The sequence below is a fragment of the Crocodylus siamensis genome, chromosome 1 (assembly GCF_052110815.1).
Source record: "Crocodylus siamensis isolate JL-2025a chromosome 1, ASM5211081v1, whole genome shotgun sequence".
In the NCBI taxonomy this organism is placed as follows: domain Eukaryota; kingdom Metazoa; phylum Chordata; order Crocodylia; family Crocodylidae; genus Crocodylus; species Crocodylus siamensis.
Window position 1 is genome coordinate 14625773 of NC_143395.1, and position 18889 is coordinate 14644661.

At 44.1% G+C, this 18889-nt stretch overlaps 1 protein-coding gene across 4 annotated transcripts in view; it reads left to right on the forward strand.

Moving 5' to 3' along the window:
• The window catches only part of LDAH (lipid droplet associated hydrolase), a 219391-nt gene that overhangs the window by 173893 nt on the left and 26609 nt on the right, over positions 1 to 18889 (forward strand). The gene's annotated exons all lie outside the window — the stretch shown is intronic.

Below are 18889 nucleotides of genomic sequence, written 5' to 3' on the forward strand. Positions count from 1 at the left end.
GGAGAGCCACGCGCATGATCAGAGGTCAGGAAAACAGATCTTACGATGATAGGCTGAGAGCCATGGGACTCTTTAGCCTGGAAAAGCGTAGGCTCAGGGGTGATCTGATGGCCACCTATAAGTTTATCAGGGGTGACCACCAGGATCTGAGGGAACGTCTGTTCGCCAGAACGCCCCAAGGGATGACGAGGTTGAACGGTCACAAACTCCTGCAAGACCGTTTCAGGCTGGACATAAGGAAGAATTTCTTTACTGTCTGAGCCCCCAAGGTCTGGAACAGTCTGCCATCAGAGGTGGTTCAAGCACCTACATTGAACACCTTGAAGAGTAAATTGGATGCTTATCTTGCTGGGATCCTATGACCCCAGCTGACTTCCTGCCCTTTGGGCAGGGGGCTGGACTCGATGATCTCCCGAGGTCCCTTCCAGCCCTGATGTCTATGAAATCTATGAAATCTCTGAGAAGTCTGGCAAGGGTCTCTGTGCTGAGTTCCTAAGTGGACCCTTCAGTGTCCGTTCTGAGCACCTCTGGCAGTAGTACTGCCTGTCTTTTCACCTCCCATACACAAGGTGGGGCTGTAGGTACTTTCCATCATCAACCTGTGGCCCCTACCAGAAGTGCCATCATCAGAACCGCCTGTCCAGAGTGTGGGAGAGCTCAATCAGCCAAGTTCATTTCGAGTTTAGGGTGCATAATACTCTGTCTTAGTTTAAGTCAACGGGAGTTGTGCCCATGTAACTCAGGGCAGGATTAATCCAGAGAAATTCTAATTTCCATCATTTACCCCACCCCCTCCATGCATGCTGCAATGCATAAAGCAAATGAATGTTTTTCACACTCCCCAACAAGGCATCTATTGTTTGTAAAGCACCTGGATATAATTGTTGAATAATGTTTTGTTTATTGTTGCCTTCAGTCCCCGCTGTGCTTTTTTTTTTATTTTTTTGCGCTAGCTTTTATGTATAGTTCTGATCTTGCAATAGCTTTAAGATCAAGCAGATTAGGGAAGCCAATTATGATAAATACAGCTATTCTGCATGTTTGGGGGGGTTTATTATTATTATTATTGTATACTAATTGAAATGTTTTGATTCTAAACCCGTGTGTAAATGGGCAAGGAAGCCAAAGCAAACATTTACATCATGTAAATCTCCAAACATCAACATTTTTTCTAAGTTTTTTCATGTGTGTGTTCCTACTTCAGTCATCCCTGGTACTAACCAGTTCCTTCTGTTTGATGCTTTAAACAGTAAATTATACAATATTTCCAAGATTGCTGTTGGCAATAATTACCGATAGAAAATATGTTTTCCCCTTAGGAAATTACACTGCTGTTTGGTATTATTATTTCTTACCACCATGTTCTGAGACTTTGTGAGGAACGACAGAGATTGCTTCCTTGGGAGCAAAGGATAAACTGGAAAGGAAACTAGTGTTACACTCCTCTGAAGAACCTTACAATAAGATGGGCAACTTACCAGGAAAAAATGTGACCAGATGGTAGTACATTCCCTGAGGAAAACATATTTTCAAAGGCTAAATCTGCTCTTTGCAGGTCATTTCAATCTGACGTGAAACCTCAATCTAGATTTGATTAAACACATTGCAATGTGGGTAGTTCTGTGTCTGTACCAGGAGGATATTTCAGAAGTGGACAAATTGTAATACGCAAATAACTTGCAAAGTACGAATGAGCTAAGTGCTTGGTGTTTCTGTCTTTGAGAAAAGTTTTTATATTCTAGAATCAAATCAGATCTGCCGGATTTTGTTTTTTTTAATTTATTTCTTAGGAACGAGACAGTAAAAACAAACCACTGCGAATGAGCTATTTGGTGCTAGAGAGTCATAGGGTCTAGGGACAGATTGTAAACTCTTAGGGGCCAGGCCCAATTTTTCCCTATGTATTTGTACTCTTGCAAAACAAAATGATGCATAACAGCAGGAAGATCCAGTCACTCTCCAAATAAATGTTGTTGTTTTTTCCTTTTCTTCCATTTACTAATATCTTGTCCTTTTAGATATATTGGAAAATGGAATGGCATTGTGAACACAGTGGCTTATCTAACATTTTTCTCACATGTTTCCTAATATCTAATAGTTCCAGGATGACTGTTTTTTCCAGCCTGACTTAGGAAGACTTCACTTAAATATCCTGGGAGACAGTGACTAAGAATTATGGAGAAGTCTCTGTGGAGATCCCCTCTAGGACATTAGATTTGTGTAGGAATGTATCTTTGAGTCCTTCCTGGTTAAGTTTCTTGGTGCTGTCTTCCATTGGGTATTTCCTATACAAAGTACTCTAGCTAGGACTGTCACTTCTAAAAGAATTTCCAGATAGTGCAGTTTAGGTTAAGGAGTTATTTCCAGCAGGTGGAACAGCTGATGACCATGGCTGCCAATGAGTTAAGTAACACAAATACCTCATGACAGTTTGATGAGACACGTTATTAAGGAAGAAGTTCGAAAGTAAAAGCACCTTTTACTTTTCTCTGCAGAGTTTTTAGCTCTGCAAAACTACTAAAAAAGAACAAACTTCAGCTTCACATAACAATTATTCGGTCTATTGTTTTATATGGACCTGAGAGCTGAACACACACTAAAGCAGAAGAAAAATGCCTCAGTACCTTCAAAAAAAGTACTGAAATAAATACTTTTGGAAAACTGTGAAGAATCAAGTATTAAAACTTGAATAGGGAATGTTATATCATAGCCTGTAGGGCCAAAAAGCAACATAAAAGTGCATGTAGTAAATGTAGTTTCATAGTTTCTAGGGTCAGAAGGGACCTAAGTAGATCATCTAGTCCGACCCCCCACCATGGCAGGAAATAATACTGGGGTTAAACGACCCCAGCAAGATGTTCATCCAACCTCCTCTTAAAAACCCCCAGGGTAGGAGCCAGGACCACCTCTCTTGGAAGTTGATTCCAGATCCTAGCCGCCCTGACCGTGACGTAGTGCTTCCTGATATCTATCCTACACCTGCCGTCTGCCAGCTTGTGACCGTTATTCCTGGTCACTCCTGGCGGTGCTCGGGGGAACAGTGACTCCCCCAATGTCCACTGATCCCCTCTGACTAGTTTATAACATGCCACTAGATCCCCCCTCAGCCTTCTCTTTTGGAGGCTGAACAGGTTCAAGTCCCATAACCTCTCCTCATAGGGCCTGCCCTGCTGTCCCCTGATAATGCAAGTGGCCCTCCTCTGGACCCTCTCCATGCTGTCCACATCCCTCTTGAAGTGCGGCGCCCAGAACTGGACTCAGTACTCCAGTTGCGGCCTGACCAGTGCCGCATAGAGGGGGAGGATCACCTCTTTAGACCTGCTTGAGATGCATCTGTGGATGCATGACAAGGTGCGGTTGGCCTTCCTGACTGCCTCCCCACACTGCCAGCCCATGTTCATCTTGGAGTCAATTATGACTCCAAGATCCTTTTCCGCCTCCATGCTGACAAGAGGGGAGTTCCCCAGCCTGTAGGTATGGTGCCAGTTATTCCTCCCCAGGTGCATCACCTTGCACTTGTGGATGTGAATCCCATCCTATACACATCCGCCCACCCTCGTAGCCTGTCTAGGTCTGATTGAAGCCTGATGCTTCCTTCTAGCGTGCCCACATCCCCCCACATCTTAGTGTCATCAGCAAATTTGAACAGGGTGCTATTTACCCCCTCATCCAAGTCACCGATGAAGATGTTGAACAGTGCGGGCCCGAGGACTGAGCCCTGCGGAACCCCACTGCCCACGTCCTTCAATGTTGAGAAGGACCCATCCACTACCACCCTCTGGGTGCGGCCCTCCAGCCAGTTGGCGACCCTATTGACTGTGTGGGTGTTGACACCACAGTCGCCCAGTTTCTTAATGAGAACGGGGTAAGAGACAGTGTCAAATGCCTTCCGGAAGTCCAGGAAGACTATGTCCACTGCTACCCCTGCATCTAATGATCTGGTAATCTGATCATAGAAGGCCACCAGGTTGGTCTGACAGGACCTGCCACTGATGAACCCATGTTGGTTGCCCCTAAGCATGCAGTCCCTGGCTGGCCCCTCCTGGATGTGTGCCAGCATAATTTTCTCAAACAGCTTGCCTAGGATCGAGGTAAGACCAACTGTCCTATAGTTTCCTGGGTCCTCCTTCCTCCCCTTTTTGAAGATGGGAACCACGTTTACGTAGTGGAAGCCCAACTTCAGCGGGCAGAACATGTGCTTAGGCTGACGGAAGTAGACTAACTTAAACATGTCTTGGATGGCCATTCCTTTGGCATTTGATCTTATGGCCCACCAGAAATATAGACAGATGACAATGAGCAAGTCCAAAGCTTCCAATGTTAATTCATTACTAGTAAAGGGAAAAATGTGTTGGTGATGGAAAAAAATGGAGGAAAACATGAGGAACACCTATGTCAGGGGACGGCAACATTTTTGACTTAGAGTGCCAACCACTCCTCAGTCTGGCATGCCAGATGCAGGGGAGCCAAGAAGGGCCCTATCATCATTGCTAGCGGCAGCTTCACATGCACCTCCAAGCGGATGGTAGGGGAGGAGCCAGGGTTGCGCTGCCCCAGGCCCCTTCCAAGCCGTGTGCCCAGAGGTGCATGCGCACCTGCCACAGAGCCATTGCTAGGGCTACAGAGCCCCATGCAGCTGTTTCCAGCCTCCCAGTTGCAACCAGCCTGGGTTCTGGGCAAATCTGCCAGCCATGGAGCCTGGGCTGGTCACAGCAGCTGGCTGGGAGGCTGAAAGTCCTGCTGCAAGCAGCCTGGGCTCAGTGCCTAGTGCCAGCTGCCCAGAGCTTGGGCTGGCTGTGGCACTGCCAAGGAATATGGCCTTGTGTGCCATTATCTGGCACATGTACCAGGGTTGCCAATCCCTGATCTAGGTTATTATGGAGCCAATAGAGCATGTACATAAACAATAATACAGATGAAAGGAAGCTCTTATTTGTATATCAGCTGCTCTGCTCCCTGCCCTCTGCTGCTGTGCTGCCTGGTCCCTCCCAGATCTACTGCACACACACAGGCTGCCCATGCCACTTGTGGCATGTACCCACAGATTGGCCACCCCTGAGCTAAGGGGTGTGCGACTCAGTCATGCAGGTGATGCAGACCCTGGGTTCTAACCTAGATCCTTGTGTCAGGGCAGGAACTTCCATTCTGCATTCCATTAATTTTATTCAATGGCTAGTGAATACAGGAGGCTCTCTTGCAAGGGGAGCACTGGAGAAGGGCCCTGGATACTGACCAAGCTGTGGTATGATGGTTAGACCATGAGGGTGGGAAGTCAGATAGTGACTCATTCAAATCTTCTTTGGATGAAGGGGTGTAGACCCCTGCTGTCTGGCATTCTGTTCAAGTAAACTACAGCTAAAGCATGACACGTATGTGGCCACCTCCCCTCTATTGTTTCCCAAATTTAGGTTCAGCTACACGTGAGTTTGTAGCCTCCTGCATATATTCTGTGCATGCATGTTTATGTACCCACAGTGCTGGGGCAGGGTGAAAAACATCTAGGTACAAGGCTAGGAAGATACCATTTATGTGCATAAAGGAAAGTTGAAATCTGCTTCTAGTTTCTGAAAATATGCTGCTAAAAATAGTTCATACACATTTTAGATATGGATGGATAAAAATTCATGATTCTGTCATAGTTTTTAGTTACACAGTAACATATAAATCAAACCTGGTGTCCACTGAGTCTAGCATCCTGTTTCTAGCAGTGGGCATTTCCATGGAAAGTGCAGGAGTTTAGCAGTAGGCATATTTAGGACCACCTATACCCCCATGTAGATCCCATTTGAATCCCTTATAGATATATTTTGGTTTCAGTCCTGAAGTGCATCCCAAAAGTTGGTTGTTGGTTATGATAACTCTGGATATTCTTTGATACTCGTATAACTATCCAGTTCTTTATGAACCTTGTTATGTTCTTGGCCCTGATAGCTTCCTTTGGCAATAAATTCTAGTTTAATCACATTGCGTGAAAAAGTATTTCCTTTTTTATTGGTTTTGTATTTCAATGAATGTTCTCTTGTTCTTGTGTTACAAACAAGTTGGCAAATGATTACTAGTGAGGTACAGAAGGAATCAGTGCTAGGCCTGGTTGTATTTCAGAGGCAGAGATGGCATGTTAACAAACCTCACAGATGATATTAAAATGGGAGCTGGTCCAAACACTAGTAAGGGACAAAGATATAATAGAAAGGAGTATAAAGGTTAGAAATACAAGCAGAAAAATAACTACATGAGATTCTGTCTGGAAAAATTCAGGCTCAGAAAGTATACAAGGAAAAATAATTTAAAAGACAGATATTCAATGGAAGGAGCATATCTGGAAAGCAAAGTGTCAAAAGACTTTCAAACCCAGGACTGATATTAGACAGCAAGTCTGATATGAGCTGGAAGTGCAGTAGGGTATCAGAACACCTAATGCAAAGAAATCACATCATAGAGCAAACAAAAGTTTGGATGCATCATTGCATTTAGGAGGCCTCTCTGATTTTTCATGGGCAGGAGTGTTTCTGGTATTTCTCCAGAATAGCTCCTCCTTCTCTTCCTTGAAAATGACTGAAACCGGTTTGAGATAAACCTGGCTGAATATCAGCCTTAAGGGATTTGGATCAAACCAGTTTATGCAGTGTTTGCCCCAAACCCCTTCCTGGCTTAAGTTAAATCAGATTCCCCCAGCATCCTGGCCTGCTCTCTGGACTGGGCAGAGCTCTCTGCTCCACAGGCTGGACCCTCCCTTCTACTCCCTGGCTGGAGCTCTGGCAGAGACTGCAGGCATCTGCCTGGCTTCTGCTTCTTCCCCTCCCCTCTAAGCAGGGATTCTGCCATCTCCTCTGCCTTACGCAGACACCTTTCAGCATTAGCTAGCAGACCACATGCTGGCTACAGTCTATGCTGTGGCAGAGAGAGCAAAGGTAGATAATGTCTCTCTGTCATTTTCTTAATGGGGTGATAAACACTGTTATCAATTCCCTGCTGGGCTGCTCAGGATTGGGAGAAACCCCTCCCTAACCAAACAATCCTGCCAGGGCCTGGCCATACCCCCCTCAGCTCAGCACTGTGGATGAGATGGGGGGCTGCTCTAGCAACCTCTGGCTTCTAGCCTGAGCCACTGCAGGCATGTGCCTGCATTTTTTCAGTCCAAAGGAGTTGTCTGTACAGTTACAAACTGGTTTAGCCTAGCCAGGTTAGACTAACCTGCAAAGATTGAATCAATTCAGACTCAGGCTTTTTGAATGCCTGTCCCTAGCCTAAAGGAGTCTTATATAGAGCCGTCTCAGATAGATGTGCAGTGCGTGATTCCAGACATCATTGATTTGGTTTTCCAAATTTATCAAAGTTATTCCCCCTCCTTACTAACCAGTCTGGGTTGATTTAAATCAGTGTTTTAAATAGCCAGTTAAATCAATTTTAATTTTAATTTTTCCATTTTGAGAAGGTACATAGCTAGGTCCTCCTCTGCCTTCACTGCTTTTTGGTGAATCAGGTGGAAGGATTAGATGACAGTGTGCCAGAGAAGTAAATGTATTCATGGATTTTCAGGGACTTCAACAGGGTGGACTAGAATCACACTTAGTTGCTTAAGTTCACTTACTCCTCTCAGTCGGTAGAAGGGAATCTGGACCAATATATAAGTCATTATATAATTTAATATATATGCCTTTAAAATCATAATTCTTACCTTTTTATGGTAGAAAATTATGAGTGATACTTTTCTTACTTGATTAGTAATTTTTTACTCATGATTTGTGTCAATGTGAGTTTACATAGAAAAGGAAATTCATTATAGAAATGCACAAAAGCAACATTTTAATAATTTAAATTAGCACATTCAAGATTTTATTTAACTGAGTACACAGGAAAAAGTAAGCTATAAAAATACAGTTGCATTTGAAACTGATTCATTAAAGGAAGTATTTATATACATCTAGTGAACTGAACTGATTGGTTATGGTCACCGTGTCCTTTTGATTTTAGATTTCATCTTCTCACATCTCCCTTCATAGATTGGAAAGCAAAATAAGATTTCTTGCTTTACAGCTCTCAATTTCTCAATTTTGAATGAGCAATTACAATGAATTGAATAAATTGAAGTATTCTCTGCACCTGCAGAACAAACTAGTTCAGTGCAGTGAAAAGCAGGCTTAGCCCCTGAAAAAAACTCTATTTCCGCAGGCTAAGCCGGTGATTTCAACCATTTCTGTGGTTTCATAGATTTTCATAGATTTCATAGACATTAGGGCTGGAAGGGACCTCGGGAGATCATTGAGTCCAGCCCCCTGCCCAGAGGGCAGGAAGTCAGCTGGGGTCATAGGATCCCAGCAAGATAAGCATCCAATTTACTCTTGAAGGTGTTCAATGTAGGTGCTTGAACCACCTCCGCTGGCAGACTGTTCCAGACCTTGGGGGCTCAGACAGTAAAGAAATTCTTCCTTATGTCCAGCCTGAAATGGTCTTGCAGGAGTTTGTGACCGTTCGACCTCGTCATCCCTTGGGGCGCTCTGGTGAACAAACATTCCCCCAGATCCTGGTGGTCACCCTTGATAAATTTATAGGTGGCCATCAGATCACCCCTGAGCCTACGCTTTTCCAGGCTAAAGAGTCCCATGGCTCTCAGCCTGTCATCGTAAGATCTGTTTTCCTGACCTCTGATCATGCGCATGGCTCTCCTCTGGACTCTCTCCAGCTTCTCCACATCCTTTTTGAATTGTGGAGCCCAAAACTGGACGCAGTACTCCAGCTGCGGCCTCACCAAGGCCGAGTGCAAGGGGAGAATGACGTCCCGGGATTTGCTCGAGAAGCATCTATGGATGCAAGCCAGCGTTTTGGTCGCTTTACTAGCCGCAGCATTGCATTGCAGGCTCATGTTCATCTTGTGGTCAATGATGACCCCCAAGTCTCTTTCTTCTGTAGTGCTAACCAACGTAGCACTGCCGAGCCTATAAGGGTGCTGCAGGTTTTTCCTCCCAAGGTGGAGAACCTTGCATTTTTCGGTGTTAAACACCATGAGGTTCTCGTCTGCCCATTTGCTGAGCTTGTCCAGGTCAGCCTGGATCACCTGCCTGTCCTCTGGCGTGGATGGTTTGCCCTAAAGTTTGGTGTCATCGGCGAACTTGGCCAGTCCACTCCTGACTCCAGTGTCCACATCGTTAATGAAGATGTTGAACAGTATGGGTCCCAGGACAGAGCCTGGAGGGACCCCACTGGTCACAGGGCACCACAATGAGTGACTGCCATCGATTACAACCCTCTGGGTCCGACCACGGAGCCAATTTCCCAGCCAGCAGATTGTGGTGGAGCCAAGGCCACAACTGGCCAGTCTGGCCAAGAGGTGATCATGGATACCAGATCAAAAGCTTTTTTGAAGTCAAGATATATGACATCAACCTCTTCTCCCTTGTCCAGGTGATAGGTCACCTGGTCATAGAAGGAAATGAGATTGGTCAAACAAGACCTACCCGCAACAAACCCGTGCTGGCTATCCCTTAGGATGTTAGCCTGGGCCAGTCCCTCAAGGATGGCCTCCTTAATAAACTTTTCTAGGATCTTCCCCAGGATAGAAGTCAGGCTAATGGGCCTATAGTTAGCCGGATCCACTCTCCTCCCTTTCTTGAAGATCGGCACCACATTGGCCTTCTTCCAGTCTTCAGGCACTACACTGGAGCGCCAGGAGTTTTCAAAGATCTGTGCCAGGGGCTGGGCTATGGGTTTGTTTTTCTTTAAAACATGTACTTTATTTTTTATTTAGCATTTATTTTATTTTTATTTAGTAAGTTTAAATTACATCAAAAGATTGGAGTCAGCCTGGGCCTTAAAACAGGTTGCCCTAATTTTAAAGTGTGTGCGCTTTTTATTTTTTTATAAAAATATTGAATTTTTGAGCCATGAAGTAACATAACTTTGAGGCACTTTTAGTAAAGGGAATTCATAAGTTTTTACCATTCTCCTTTGTGGGCCAAGGTAAATGGATCTATTAACATGAGGGGCAGTGCTTCGGGAGCCTTTTGTGTTCCCATGCTTATATTAGCCTGAAGAAGAAACTTAAAAATTGTGGGTATGAATTAAAAGTTAACCTTTCATTTTGGTTGATGAAAGAGACTTTTCAAATGTATTTCTTAAATGCTAGGTTAACCAAATGCTTGGTTAATATATCTTTTGCTTATTTATTGTGTTGTCACTTTGTACCTGTTTTGTATTTTTTTCATGTATATCAGGATCAAGATGACTAGATAAGCAAAGAATATTACAGTATATTTTTGATTAACATTACTGAGTATTTACCACATGGCAAGACAGTGTGGGGTGAGATCTAAAATCCAGCAAAGCACTGTTGATATTTCCCCCCAAAAATTTGAGGCTCATGTCTAAGTGTAACTCAATCAAGTCTAAAATCCTGTATTTATAAACTGGTTTGACATATGTAGACCACATTTGTTTAGACGTTTTTTCTTAACAGACATGTTTCAAGTTGTGTTGCATCGTCAGAACCAACACAATGTGACCATTCAGTTTCCAATGCGGGTTTGCAGTTAGCTGTGTCCACTAATAATACTTTTGGCTGCAAATCAGCAACACCCAGTAATCAAGCAAGCGACTAATGGATTTCAGCAGAACACACACGTACCTGCTCACACAACAGAAGTGAAGTACAAGGAAATCACTAAGGTGCTTAGTGAGTCAAATATAAGTGGAATGTTTAGCTGAATTGAATAAAATCATGTTTGTTCCTTGCAATTAGCAGTTTTTTTCAAATTGCAGTATAGATCCGTTGACTTCTAAAACCTTATATTTAGGGGTGAACTGATATATCAGTTGGCTATCAGATCGGCACCAATAAAAGGAGACATTACATTATTGGCTTCTTTTGGTCGCTTTACCCAATAATTAACGGCCATGTGGCCAGAGCATCCTGGCATGTGTAATCTAGTCCCTGCACCCCACCACCATCCCAAGCCCACAGCAGACTACAGCTCCCAGTGAGCTGCAGGAGCAGGAGGGAGTGCCAGGGAGTGGTCACAGGATACCACGCTCAGCAACAAAGGGACCATTACCGGCTCCTGCTGCTGCCACTGCTGTGGCAACACGGTGCGCGCAGCAGGGGTGCAAGCACTGGGACTGCTGCGGAGACATGGGGCTGCACACAGGCAAGGTAAGACTCCACGTGAGGGATGCTCCACTCCGCCAGGCACTGGGCTCCTTTGCAAAAGCGGCTTCTCCCTGGCGACCCCAGGACCTCGGCTGTGCGGAGCTGGCCAGCGCCAAGGCAATGGCATACTCTGCGGTTCAAAACACGGCCAGCACTGCCGTCCATGCGAGGGTCTGCCCTGCCCGCTCTGGATGGCAGCACGAGCTCTGCAGGGAGCGGGGCTGCAAGTAGTAGCTGTGGGCGAGGGGGCGTGAGAATAAGGGAGTTGCTGCCTCCCTCATCGAGGGCCAGAGCAGGCAGGAGGTGCGTGTGTGTGTGTATTTCAAATACAGAACAAACAAAAAGATTTATGTCAATAGTTTAAACTGCCTCGCACTATTTCTAAATCTCAGTTATCGGATCAGCATTGGCCAATATGGTTGGCTAATTATTGGCTATCGTTATCAGCCAAGAAAATCTTTACTGGTGCACCCCTAGCCATATTCATGATATACAAGCTCAGGCTCTTACACCCTCAGAATAAATAATGGTGCTCTATTCTTGTTTCTGCAAAGCAGAGGAATTTTTTATTTTGCAATGTATTGGCCTGGCTGTGTATCATGAGTAGATCGGGGAGTTGAAGTTCAGCTCAACAGATACAGGTATTCATCTGACAGTTGGTTAATTGAATCAGTGGTAAATAACAACAAGACTGAAAAGCTTGATTTCTTCAATTAGGTTTTGTGAAAACTATTAATTTCTCCAACAGATGCTAAGCCCCGGTTGTGACATTTTAGGTAAAGAACTCCTGGTGATATAAAGCACTCTTCTTTCCTCGCCCCTTGATTTGAGCCCAATCAGGGTTCCTCTGTCACAAAACCACTAGGAATAAATCAAACACATTTTGGCATAGTTGTTCATCTCTGCCTAGCAAAGGCATGAGACTAAACTGACACTGATACTTAATCACCCCTAATTCATGGAGAGAGAGTGATCCTTCCAGGTCAAGAGAGGGGTCACTGGCAGGGTCATGTGGAGAAACTTGTGGTGCAGTTAACTTCACAAACCTGACCTGTGAATGGATCTAGGGCTTCCTTTTCCAGTATACTGTACAGAGAGAATATACACATGAAAGGTTTAAGCAGATAAGCGACGTTTACAGTTTAATACATCTTTCCATCTCAAAAGTGAAATGTGTTTTATTAATCATAAGGACTGGATAATTAATGCGTGCCCCCTTTCTTCCCCCATTTTTTAATTAAGTTGTAAGGTTTGGGTTCTAAATAGGACGGACCCCAGCAACTTGAAATGTAATCAGTTTAATAAAAAGTATTAAGAATCATTTGGGCCACTACAGCTGTCTCCAGTTACTCTTTCCAGTGTTTGTGGATTTACAGCAGATTTTCCTGTTTCTTTTAGCCTGTTTTTTTTGGTTTTGAGGGGGAGGGAGGGATTGTTTTTGTTTTGGGGGTTTGGGGGAGTGGGTTGCCTTTTGCCTTAGTTACTATGTGAAAATCCATATAAATAACAAGGAAAATTGACAAAGACCCTAATTTAGCAGTTAAAGCCAGTATATGCTTAAGTGTGTGCTCTGTGTGTCACCCCATTGAAGCACAATTACTTACAGTCTATTGATTAAGCATGTGTTTAAATGTTTCTATGTTTGTATAGGATCAAGGCCAAACTGTTTATGGAGGGGGGGGGACTTGGCTTCCCCCTTTCTGCCACTGTTTACCCTGAGTCACGGCTCCTGCTCTGGCTCCAACCCCGTCAGGCCTGCAGCATGGAGCACGTTTTTCTTTTCCACACTGTATCAACACATTCACAAATTCTAGCAGCTTGGTGAAACATGGTTTTCCTTTCACAGTCTATATTGATTAGACCATGTCACATCACAATCTCCAGGTGTTCCCATTCTCCTGTTTTTATTACATTTGCAATCAGTTCAGGTATGGAGTACTGGTCTGTAGTCCCCCAGTTAACTTCAGGGCCTCTTTTACATATTGGTACAACAATGTCTACTCTCTAAACTTCTGAACAAAGACTGTTTTGAATGAAAGAGATTGCTTATTTGTATTAGCATTTCAGCTCCCTCACAGTTTTGGGGTGTGCCACCTGAATTTAGTAACTAACTCCTTTTAAAAAGATCAGTTGGTTGCACCTCTATTATTTCTGACACTGTAGTGTCTCAGAATATCTCATCTTTGTTACAGGGAGGGACTGACTCCTCGATAAGCATCTCTACAGTAAAGGCTGGTACAGAAAGATCATTTCACTTCCAATCGGTATCCTTATCTTCTTTAATTACATCCTTTACCCACTAAGAATCCAAGAGATTCATCATTTCCATTGCTGGCTTCCTGCTTCAGATAATCGTAAAGAATTTTTTGTTGTTTGTTTTTACATCTCTAGCTATTTGTTTTTTGAAACCCATTTCAGTCCTTATTTCCTCTTCCCTAAGGTCTGCTGTAAGTTTGTTTCTAGGGTCAGATTTCTGAATTTTAAAGGATTTCTATTTGTCTTGAATAACCTCTTGTCGCTGCCCTTTAGTCACTTTGGTTTTCTCCTTCTCTTCCAGATTTGCTTTTTGCCAAGTAGTAGGTAAATCTTCTGAAACGTCTCTTTTTAAAAGAGCATCTGTGCAGCCTCTGAGGATTTTTATTCCTTTAGTTTTAGCTACAGAACCCTTTTGAGTAGCCTAACTTGCTCCACATCTGCCTTTTCATAGTGGCATTGTTACTTTCTTGTACTCTGCTTGATCTTGGGATGTTGTATACATTGTAGACACTGTTATTTAGTTTCTCCACTATTTTCACTTATTGAACTGAGTGTCTCAGGCCTCAGGTGTTTCAAGTTGTGCAAATCACCATGAAAATGGTAGCATACATTTAGGACTTTTCCAGGAGTCTAAAGGAGGTAGACTTACTTCTGTTAAATTTCACTGGGAATTGGGCAGCTAATTCCATGAAGCTCTTTTGAAAAGCCTAACCTCTTTTCTATACCTTGTACCTGTCGATACTTCTGATTTCTGCTTGGCAGAAACAATTCCCAAAAGAGAAGAAAAACCCTGCATGCAAGAGCCAGACAGAAATCCAGAACTACAAACAGAACACAACGGATGTGATCTCATAAATCAGAGATCGGGGAGAGACTCTGCTGAGACTGGAAGAGAGGAATCAAAGATGCTAATTACATTACATTGCATAAAACATTTTTTAAGCATTGGTGCTCTTATCCAAATTCAGTTTTGCTTTCACTTGGTGCGTCTAAATGAGACACTTCATTGTCTTAGCGACAAGCTACGGCGATGTGGTTCATCGCTACGGCAATGTAGCATTGGCAGACACGAACCGTGATGTCAATGCTACTGCGCAGTAGCTCGTTTTTACTGCACAGTAGGGTTGGAAATGATCCATGCACTGCCGGACTATGCACTAACAGCAGTTACTGTGCAGTCATTTAGTACTTGCTAAAGCAAGTACTAAATGACTGCACAGTAATAACTGCACAGTCAGGGGCATGTATAGATGCACCTACTGTTGGGCTGAGCTGAGAACAGGAAACCACATGCCTTATCCCCAGCAGGATTGTAGCTGATGGTGACCTGTCAAATTCCAGTGTTGGTCAGTATTTTATTTGTTCATAGACTCTTTCATCCCAACATATTGGGTCCTGCTGCTTTTGGAAATGAGCAGCTAAACTCTCATTGGCTCCAGCTGGAGCCAGATCTGATTATATTTGAGGTACAACTGACAAGCAGTCACCTCCAGATTGACACAGAAAAGACGGTAAACAGGTGAGCACGTTTGTTGGGAAGAGCGGCCATGGTAAGGATGGCCATCGGTGCTCCTACACACAATGCCTCATAGGATTTTCTTTGTTCACATCAAACAAATGAGAAGCTTATATTAGAAAGTATCACCTGAAAGGCCAGCACACCGAGTACTGTTGACTCTTATGGATGCCCTACCTTTACCTCCTCCCACACAAATTGTTTTTGACATTTAGAGGGGAAAAGCTTTGAACACTGGGGTTATATCTGCTCTGTCTGGAAAAACAGAATTTGAAATCAGTGAGCAGTCAGGGACAGGGGTTTCTTCCTCCTGCCTCTCTTCAGATAAACATGATTTTGCCCCACAAGATGCCCTTTTAGTCATAAAAACAAAAGATTTGTAATGGACACACTGGCAGAGGTTGAAGGTGTATTGAGGAGAAAGAGTTTTAATGCTTGGCTCCAGCCTCTGTTTTGGGGAGATTGAGAGGGGTTTGCTGTTGCAGTACTGCTGTTCAGAGGGATTAGGTTACTTGATTGCCAGCAGCAGGCTGCACAAAAGCCTGGGGTGGTCCAGCACGTTGGGCTCTGTGGATGTCTAGATCAGGCCTCCATGCCATTAATACCAAAAAATGTAACTTTGATGAATTTTATCATTCAAATGCTGCCAGATTCTCCAGTACCTTTGTATTGTCTCACATAAGTCATGTTCAGCTTACAGAAAAGGTGCTAAGAGGGGACATGATATTAGACTTCAAATAGCTGAAGGACTGCCATAAAGAAGAGGGAAAACACCTTTTCTCCCTTCTGCAGAGACCAGGATGTGGACCAGTGGCTTGAAGTTGCAGCAAATTAGGTTTACATGGGATATCCAGAAAAACGTCACGTTGGAAGAGTGAACCAGTGGAATAGACGGCCTAGGGAAGTTATGGACTCTCCATCATTGGAGGACAAGCTTCTTCGGGTGAATCTGATATCTTTTATTAGACCAATAGTTAAATAGTTGGAGAAAATAACATTTTAGCAAGCTTTTGGGTTTAAAAACCGTTCGTTAGGCTGAGGAAGCCTCTGCAATTGGTGTGTGCTCTCTTCCTGGATGGAATGAATAGTAAAGAAACTTTTATCACTGGAGGAGTTCGAGAGAAGTTAGAAAAGCATTGGTCAGAGATGATCAAAGAATAGATATGCCTATGCTCTGCTATGGGTATTTCCCAGTTGCTGGGCTTTGCTGGTTGCCACATGGGACTGGAAAGGATTTCTTTCCCTACTGTTGCTACTTGTGTGCAGTGGGGGAAGGAGGGGTTCACCTTCCTCAGAAGCATTGGGCCTTGGCTGCGGTTGGTCGTTGAATTTTGACTAGGGTGTGCCAGTGCTCCTGCTGAGATTTACACCCAGAAGTTCCTGGCTAAAGGGTCTTACCCCTCTGCTCCGGGTCAAGCCAGTTGTCATATATTGGGGAGGGAGGAAGGATTTTAACCCGTAGTCAGATTGGCACAGACAATGAAGGTTTTGCCTTGCTCCATAGCGAGGAGCATGACCCTCTTCCTTGGATCTCTCAGGCATATTTTAACAACCCTTACAGCAGCAGGACATTGGCTGCCATTGTCCCCTTCCTTTATCTGTGGCAGGTTAGGGTGTCATGCCTTGTGGTTGTATGTCAGGGTTAAATGTGTAGTCTTACTAATAGGTTGGACAAGGATTTGTAATGGATGGTCTCAATACAGATGATCCTGCCTCTAGCAGGGGGTTGGACTAAATGACCTTTGGAGGTCCTGTCTAGCCCTACTGCTCTATGAGTCTGTGAAAGGCAATCATGTGACAACCTTTCATCCAGCTCTCATCTCAGGACTCTGCGGGAGTGTGCAGGGTAAGGATCCAGCTTTCTGCAGGAGGCAGAGCCTGGATTAGCAGCAGCTCCTGCTTTCCAGGTCCTCTTTTGTTTTGATTTTGAGAGAAGTCACAATGACTTCTAACACTTGATCTCTTGAACATCACTTCTCTCCCTAGTGGCATTTGTTCCCATTTCCATTTCCTCAGAGCATTGCTGGAACTTGTCCAGACAGAATGTTTTTGGTCACCACCACAGACCTGTGTGATTGCCATTTCCTCCATCAGCACACTATGTGGGAATGTGCTAGCACATGGGGCCTGAAGCCTTCATTAACTGTTTGTGCGCAACCCTCCCCTGGTGCAGATACCAAAATGTGTCACAGAAATTAATGCTTCCACTGTGCTTCTCAAGGAAGAGTTAGTGTCTTAGGGGGCATTTTGGTCACAGAAAGCTGCAGATTTGGTTGTTGCTAGTGTTTGTTCAGGTTTATGGAAAGGAGAGAAAAAGGAGGGAGGTATTTGTCACCACATCCTTGTGCTCTCCCCACCAGAGCTAAGGAAACCCCTGCGCTCCAAAGAGCACACGGGCATCAACTTCTAGTAACAGGGTAAAAGCGAAACCATTGGCATTGCATCAGCATATAGCACTGGCCAGATGGAGAAGGGAGGAAAGGGGTGTCAGCCCTTTCAAGAGTGAATCATAGAAAAGTGGGGCTGAAAGGGATCTCGGGAGATCATCTGGTCCACCCCCCTGCTCAACACAGAGTCATCCCCATCCAACCATCCTATAAAAGTACTTGTCTAACCTATTCTTAAAACTACACAAACAACCCTGTTACACAGCTATCAGGAACGTTGACTCAAGGCACCAAGAACACCTTAACCCACCATGGGTGAACCCGGGGGGATGAGAGCACCATCTGCAAGGACCTAAGTCGTTTATTAAAATATACTCACAATATCCCAGGAAAAATGCCATGCCATCTGTTATAGAGGGAGGCAAAACCCCCTGCAGTCTATGCTGACAGTGAGAACGGTCCCTCTTGGCGTAGGGTTGTGACAAACATGAGCAGGTACAGAAGTGCTCCAGATCAGGTCATGCAGCATCCTTTAAGCATCCTGTTTTACCTTCCATTGGCATGATCCTGGATTGCTTTATAAATGATCCACGTGGAGAATCATTTGTAACACTTACAAGGTAACCTATAAGCTGTGCCCTCGCTCAACCAGAAGATCCGGGCTGGACACAGGAATTACTGGTCAACCATCTGTATCAGTATTGTACAGGAGTGCAGGGTAGATGAGTGTACTGATCCTGTCAGTCCGCCAAACCTTTGAATCTAGAAATATTTAAGCTGATCCAGTTTTCAGAGACACCAGGCACCCACTGCTGCCACTAAAATCAGTAAGACTACATGGTGACGTTTTTGAGAGATCATCAGATGGATTTAAACATCTGCTTTACAGCTGCAGTCTGAGTTGTTACCTTTCAAGTGCCATATCAAACAACAGGTGAGAGTTTGCATTTTTTTATAGTGTTGAATATTTCCATATTCGATTTATTTAAATATGAATACTTGTTCTTTTGTATTCAGCCCAGGAATTATAATTAAGCAAAGCCCTGAGAGCAGGCTGAGGGAGTAAAGTGGCAAAGACATTTAATGCCAAAAGGATCCACAGTGTGTTGCTAATATTCACTTGAGTATGTGCACCGTACAAAATAATGTTTCAGTTCAGCAGTCCATCTGCATGCAGTCAATTGAAGTTTCACATCTAAAAAGTGATCACCTTGAAGCTGCCCATTTAAGGAGCAAAAGTTGTTTCCTCAAAGTTTGAGAATATCTTAATTCTGTGGAAAACCTGCAGTTGCTTAGAGGAAGTTTGGACAGGTTGTTCTACATAAGAGAGGTGTTTCTTACTTAGTTATTCTGGCTTTGAAATGATGGCCATATTCGTGCATGCAAAAGAAATCATGCTGTCACCAGGAAAAATATTTTTTTGTTATTTCATGAAAGGTTTTTACCTGTTTCAAGTAAAAAAAGAGGTCTGATCGTACGGGTTGAATTCTAGGCTCAGAACCAAACAGCTCCACATTCTGCGTCTAGCTGTGATGCTTACTTTGCCTCTGATCCTGCACAACTGACTGTTCGGCAGCTCCACCATGG